The sequence below is a fragment of the Schistocerca americana genome, chromosome 10 (genome assembly GCF_021461395.2).
Source record: "Schistocerca americana isolate TAMUIC-IGC-003095 chromosome 10, iqSchAmer2.1, whole genome shotgun sequence".
Classification (NCBI taxonomy): domain Eukaryota; kingdom Metazoa; phylum Arthropoda; class Insecta; order Orthoptera; family Acrididae; genus Schistocerca; species Schistocerca americana.
In genome coordinates this window covers 12,993,609-12,999,608 of record NC_060128.1, presented here as the reverse complement: position 1 = coordinate 12,999,608, position 6,000 = coordinate 12,993,609, and positions in this window count along the sequence as shown.

Below are 6,000 nucleotides of genomic sequence, written 5' to 3'. Positions count from 1 at the left end.
GTGAAGCATCGGAATCCATAACTAGTGTCACAGGAATGGTTCAAAACATAGACAGTAAGAAGAGTCAGTCTTCTTGTACTTCAGTCGGCATTGTGCCTTTTGTATTTCATTCCGATGCAATTTCTGTGTTTCATCGTCAATAACAATGTCAGAGGGATACAGTAATCCTGAAGTGAAGCATCGGAAACTATGACTAGTGCTACAGGAATGGTTCAAAACATAGTCAGTAAGAAGAGTCAGTCTTCTTGTACTTAAGTCGGTATTGTGCCTTTTGTATTTCATTCCGATGCAATTTCTGTGTTTCATCGTCAATAAGACGGACCAAGGGATACAGTAAACCTGAAGTGAAGCATCGGAATCTATAACTAGTGTCACAGGAATGGTTCAAAACATAGTCAGTAAGAAGAGTCAGTCTTCTTGTACTTAAGTCATCATTGTGCCTTTTCTATTTAATTCTGATGCAATTTCTGTGTTTCATCGTCAATAAGAAGGTCCAAGGGATACAGTAAACCTGGAGTGAAGCATCGGAATCTATAACTAGTGTCACAGGGACGGTTCAAACATAGACAGTAAGATGAGTCAGTATTCTTGCACTTTAGTGGGCATTGTGCTTTTTGTATTTAATTCCGATGCAATTTCTGTGTTTCATCGTCACTAAGAAGGTCAGTGGGATACAGTAAACTTGAAGTTAAGCATCGGAATCTATAACTAGTGTCACAGGAATGGTTCAAAACATAGTCAGTAAGAAGAGTCAGTGTTCTTGTAGTTATGTTGGCATTGTGCCTTTTCTATTTGATTCCGATGCAATTTCTGTGTTTCATCGTCAATAACAATGTCAGAGGGATACAGTAATCCTGAAGTGAAGCATCGGAAACTATGACTAGTGCCACAGGAATGGTTCAAAACATAGTCAGTAAGAAGAGTCAGTCTTCTTGTACTTAAGTCGGTATTGTGCCTTTTGTATTTCATTCCGATGCAATTTCTGTGTTTCATCGTCAATAAGACGGACCAAGGGATACAGTAAACCTGAAGTGAAGCATCGGAATCTATAACTAGTGTCACAGGAATGGTTCAAAACATAGTCAGTAAGAAGAGTCAGTCTTCTTGTACTTAAGTCATCATTGTGCCTTTTCTATTTAATTCTGATGCAATTTCTGTGTTTCATCGTCAATAAGAAGGTCCAAGGGATACAGTAAACCTGGAGCGAAGCATCGGAATCTATAACTAGTGTCACAGGGACGGTTCAAACATAGACAGTAAGATGAGTCAGTATTCTTGCACTTTAGTGGGCATTGTGCTTTTTGTATTTAATTCCGATGCAATTTCTGTGTTTCATCGTCACTAAGAAGGTCAGTGGGATACAGTAAACTTGAAGTTAAGCATCGGAATCTATAACTAGTGTCACAGGAATGGTTCAAAACATAGTCAGTAAGAAGAGTCAGTGTTCTTGTAGTTATGTTGGCATTGTGCCTTTTCTATTTGATTCCGATGCAATTTCTGTGTTTCATCGTCAATAAGAAGGTCCAAGGGATACAGTAAACCTGGAGTGATGCATCGGAATCTATAACTAGTGTCACAGGAATGGTTCAAAACATAGACAGTAAGAAGAGTCGGTCTTCTTGTACTTATGTCTGCATTGTGCGTTTTGTATTTAATTCCGATGTAAATTCTGTGTCTCATCGTCAATAGTAAGGTCCAAGGGATACAGTAAACCTGGAGTGAAGCACCGGAATCTATAACTTGTGTTACAGGGATGGTTCAAATCATAGACTGTCAGAAGAGTCAGTCTTCTTTTACTTTAGTCGGCATTGTGCCTTTTGTATTTAATTCCTAAGCAATTACTGTGTTTCATCGTCAATACGAAGGTCAGAGGGATACAGTAATCCTAAAGTTAAGCATCGGAATCTATGACTAGTGTCACAGGAATGGTTCAAAACATAGTCAGTAAGAAGAGTCAGTCTTCTTGTACTTAAGTCGGTATTGTGCCTTTTGTATTTAATTCCGATGCAACTTCTGTGTTTCATCGTCAATAAGAAGGCCCAAGGGATACAGTAAACCTGGAGTGAAGCATCGGAATCTATAACTAGTGTCACAGGGACGGTTCAAACATAAACAGTAAGATGAGTCAGTATTCTTGCACTTTAGTGGGCATTGTGCTTTTTGTATTTAATTCCGATGCAATTTCTGTGTTTCATCGTCACTAAGAAGGTTAGTGGGATACAGTAAACCTGAAGTTAAGCATCGGAATCTATAACTAGTGTCACAGGAATGGTTCAAAACATAGTCAGTAAGAAGAGTCAGTCTTCTTGTAGTTATGTTGGCATTGTGCTTTTTCTATTTAATTCCGATGCAATTTCTGTGTTTCATCGTCAATAAGAAGGTCAGAGGTATACAGTAAACCTGGAGTGAAGCATCGGAATCTATAACTAGTGTCACAGGAATGGTTCAAAACATAGACGGTAAGAAGAGTCGGTCTTCTTGCACTTATGTCTGCATTGTGCCTTTTGTATTTAATTCCGATGCAATTTCTGTGTCTCATCGTCAATAGGAAGGTCCAAGGGATACAGTAAACCTGGAGTGAAACATCGGAATCTATAACTTGTGTCACAGGGACGGTTCAAAACATAGACTGTCAAAAGAGTCAGCCTTCTTGTACTTTAGTCGGCATTGTGCCTTTTGTATTTCATTCCGAAGCAATTACTGTGTTTCATCGTCAATAAGAAGGTCAGAGGGATACAGTAATCCTGAAGTTAAGCATCGGAATCTATGACTAGTGTCACAGGAATGGTTCCAAACATAGTCAGTAAGAAGAGTCAGTCTTCTTGTACTTAAGTCGGTATTGTGCCTTTTGTATTTAATTCCGATGCAATTTCTGTGTTTCATCGTCAGTAAGAAGGTCCAAGGGATACAGTAAACCTGGAGTGAAGCATCGGAATCTATAACTAGTGTCACAGGGACGGTTCAAACATAGACAGTAAGATGAGTCAGTATTCTTGCACTTTAGTGGGCATTGTGCTTTATGTATTTAATTCCGATGCAATTTCTGTGTTTCATCGTCACTAAGAAGGTCAGTGGGATACAGTACACCTGAAGTTAAGCATCGGAATCTATAACTAGTGTCACAGGAATGGTTCAAAACATAGTCAGTAAGAAGAGTCATTCTTCTTGTAGTTATGTTGGCATTGTGCCTTTTCTATTTGATTCCGATGCAATTTCTGTGTTTCATCGTCAATAAGAAGGTCAGAGGTATACAGTAAACCTGATGAGAAGCATCGGAATCTATAACTGGTGTCACAGGAATGGTTCAAAACGTAGTCAGTAAGAAGAGTCAGTCTTCTTGTACTTTAGTCGGCATTGTGCCTTTTGTATTTAATTCCGATGCAATTTCTGTGTTTCCTCGTCAATAAGAAGGACCAAGGGATACAAAAAACCTGGAGTGAAGCATCGGAATCTATAACTAGTGTCACAGGAATGGATCAAAACATAGACAGTAAGAAGAGTCAGTCTTCTTGTACTTAAGTCTGCATTGTGCTTTTTGTATTTAATTCCGATGCAAGTTCTGTGTTTCATCGTCAATAATAATGTCCAAGGGATACAGTAAACCTGAAGTGAAGCATCGGAATTTATAACTAGTGTGACAGGAATGGTTCAAAACATAGTCAGTAAGAAGAGTCAGTCTTCTAGTACTTAAGTCGGCATTTTGCCTTTTGTATTTAATTCCGATGCAATTTCTGTGTTTCATCGTCAATAAGAAGGTCCAAGGGATACAGTAAACCTGGAGTGAAGCATTGGAATCTATAACTAGTGTCACAGGGATGTTTCAAAACATAGACAGTAAGAAGAGTCAGTCTTCTTGTACTTAAGTCGGCATTGTGCCTTTTGTATTTAATTCCGATGAGATTTCTGGGTTTCATCGTAAATAAGAAGGTCAGAGGGATACACTAATCCTGAAGTTAAGCATCGGTATCTATGACTAGTGTCACAGGATGGTTCAAAACATTGTCAGGAAGAAGAGTCAGTCTTCTTTTACTTAAGTCGGCATTGTGCCTTTTGTATTTAATTCCGGAGCAATTTCTGTGTTTCATCGTCATTAATAAGGTCCAAGGGATACAGTAAAACTGAAGTGAAGCATCGGAATCTATGATTAGTGTCACGGGAATGGTTCAAAACGTAGACAGTAGGAAGAGTCAGTCTTCTTTTACTTAAGTCGGCATTGTGGCTATTGTATTTAATTCCGATGCAATTTCTGTGTTTCATCGTCAATAAGAACGTCCAAGGGATAATGTAAACCTGGAGTGAAGCATCGGAATCTATAACTAGTGTCACAGGGATGGTTCAAAACATAGACAGTAAGAAGAGTCAGTCTTCTTGTACTTAAGTCGGCATTGTGCCTTTTGTATTTAATTCCGATGCAATTTCTGTGTTTCATCGTCAATAACAATGTCAGAGGGATACAGTAATCCTGAAGTGAAGCATCGGAAACTATGACTAGTGCCACAGGAATGGTTCAAAACATAGTCAGTAAGAAGAGTCAGACTTCTTGTACTTAAGTCGGTATTGTGCCTTTTGTATTTCATTCCGATGCAATTTCTGTGTTTCATCGTCAATAAGACGGTCCAAGGGATACAGTAAACCTGAAGTGAAGCATCGGAATCTATAACTAGTGTCACAGGAATGGTTCAAAACATAGTCAGTAAGAAGAGTCAGTCTTCTTGTACTTAAGTCATCATTGTGCCTTTTCTATTTAATTCTGATGCAATTACTGTGTTTCATCGTCAATAAAAAGGTCCAAGGGATACAGTAAACCTGGAGTGAAGCATCGGAATCCATAACTAGTGTCACAGGAATGGTTCAAAACATAGACAGTAAGAAGAGTCAGTCTTCTTGTACTTCAGTCGGCATTGTGCCTTTTGTATTTCATTCCGATGCAATTTCTGTGTTTCATCGTCAATAACAATGTCAGAGGGATACAGTATCCTGAAGTGAAGCATCGGAAACTATGACTAGTGCCACAGGAATGGTTCAAAACATAGTCAGTAAGAAGAGTCAGTCTTCTTGTACTTAAGTCGGTATTGTGCCTTTTGTATTTCATTCCGATGCAATTTCTGTGTTTCATCGTCAATAAGACGGAACAAGGGATACAGTTAACCTGAAGTGAAGCATCGGAATCTATAACTAGTGTCACAGGAATGGTTCAAAACATAGTCAGTAAGAAGAGTCAGTCTTCTTGTACTTAAGTCATCATTGTGCCTTTTCTATTTAATTCTGATGCAATTTCTGTGTTTCATCGTCAATAAGAAGGTCCAAGGGATACAGTAAACCTGGAGTGAAGCATCGGAATCTATAACTAGTGTCACAGGGACGGTTCAAACATAGACAGTAAGATGAGTCAGTATTCTTGCACTTTAGTGGGCATTGTGCTTTTTGTATTTAATTCCGATGCAATTTCTGTGTTTCATCGTCACTAAGAAGGTCAGTGGGATACAGTAAACTTGAAGTTAAGCATCGGAATCTATAACTAGTGTCACAGGAATGGTTCAAAACATAGTCAGTAAGAAGAGTCAGTGTTCTTGTAGTTATGTTGGCATTGTGCCTTTTCTATTTGATTCCGATGCAATTTCTGTGTTTCATCGTCAATAACAATGTCAGAGGGATACAGTAATCCTGAAGTGAAGCATCGGAAACTATGACTAGTGCCACAGGAATGGTTCAAAACATAGTCAGTAAGAAGAGTCAGTCTTCTTGTACTTAAGTCGGTATTGTGCCTTTTGTATTTCATTCCGATGCAATTTCTGTGTTTCATCGTCAATAAGACGGACCAAGGGATACAGTAAACCTGAAGTGAAGCATCGGAATCTATAACTAGTGTCACAGGAATGGTTCAAAACATAGTCAGTAAGAGGAGTCAGTCTTCTTGTACTTAAGTCATCATTGTGCCTTTTCTATTTAATTCTGATGCAATTTCTGTGTTTCATCGTCAATAAGAAGGTCCAAGGGATA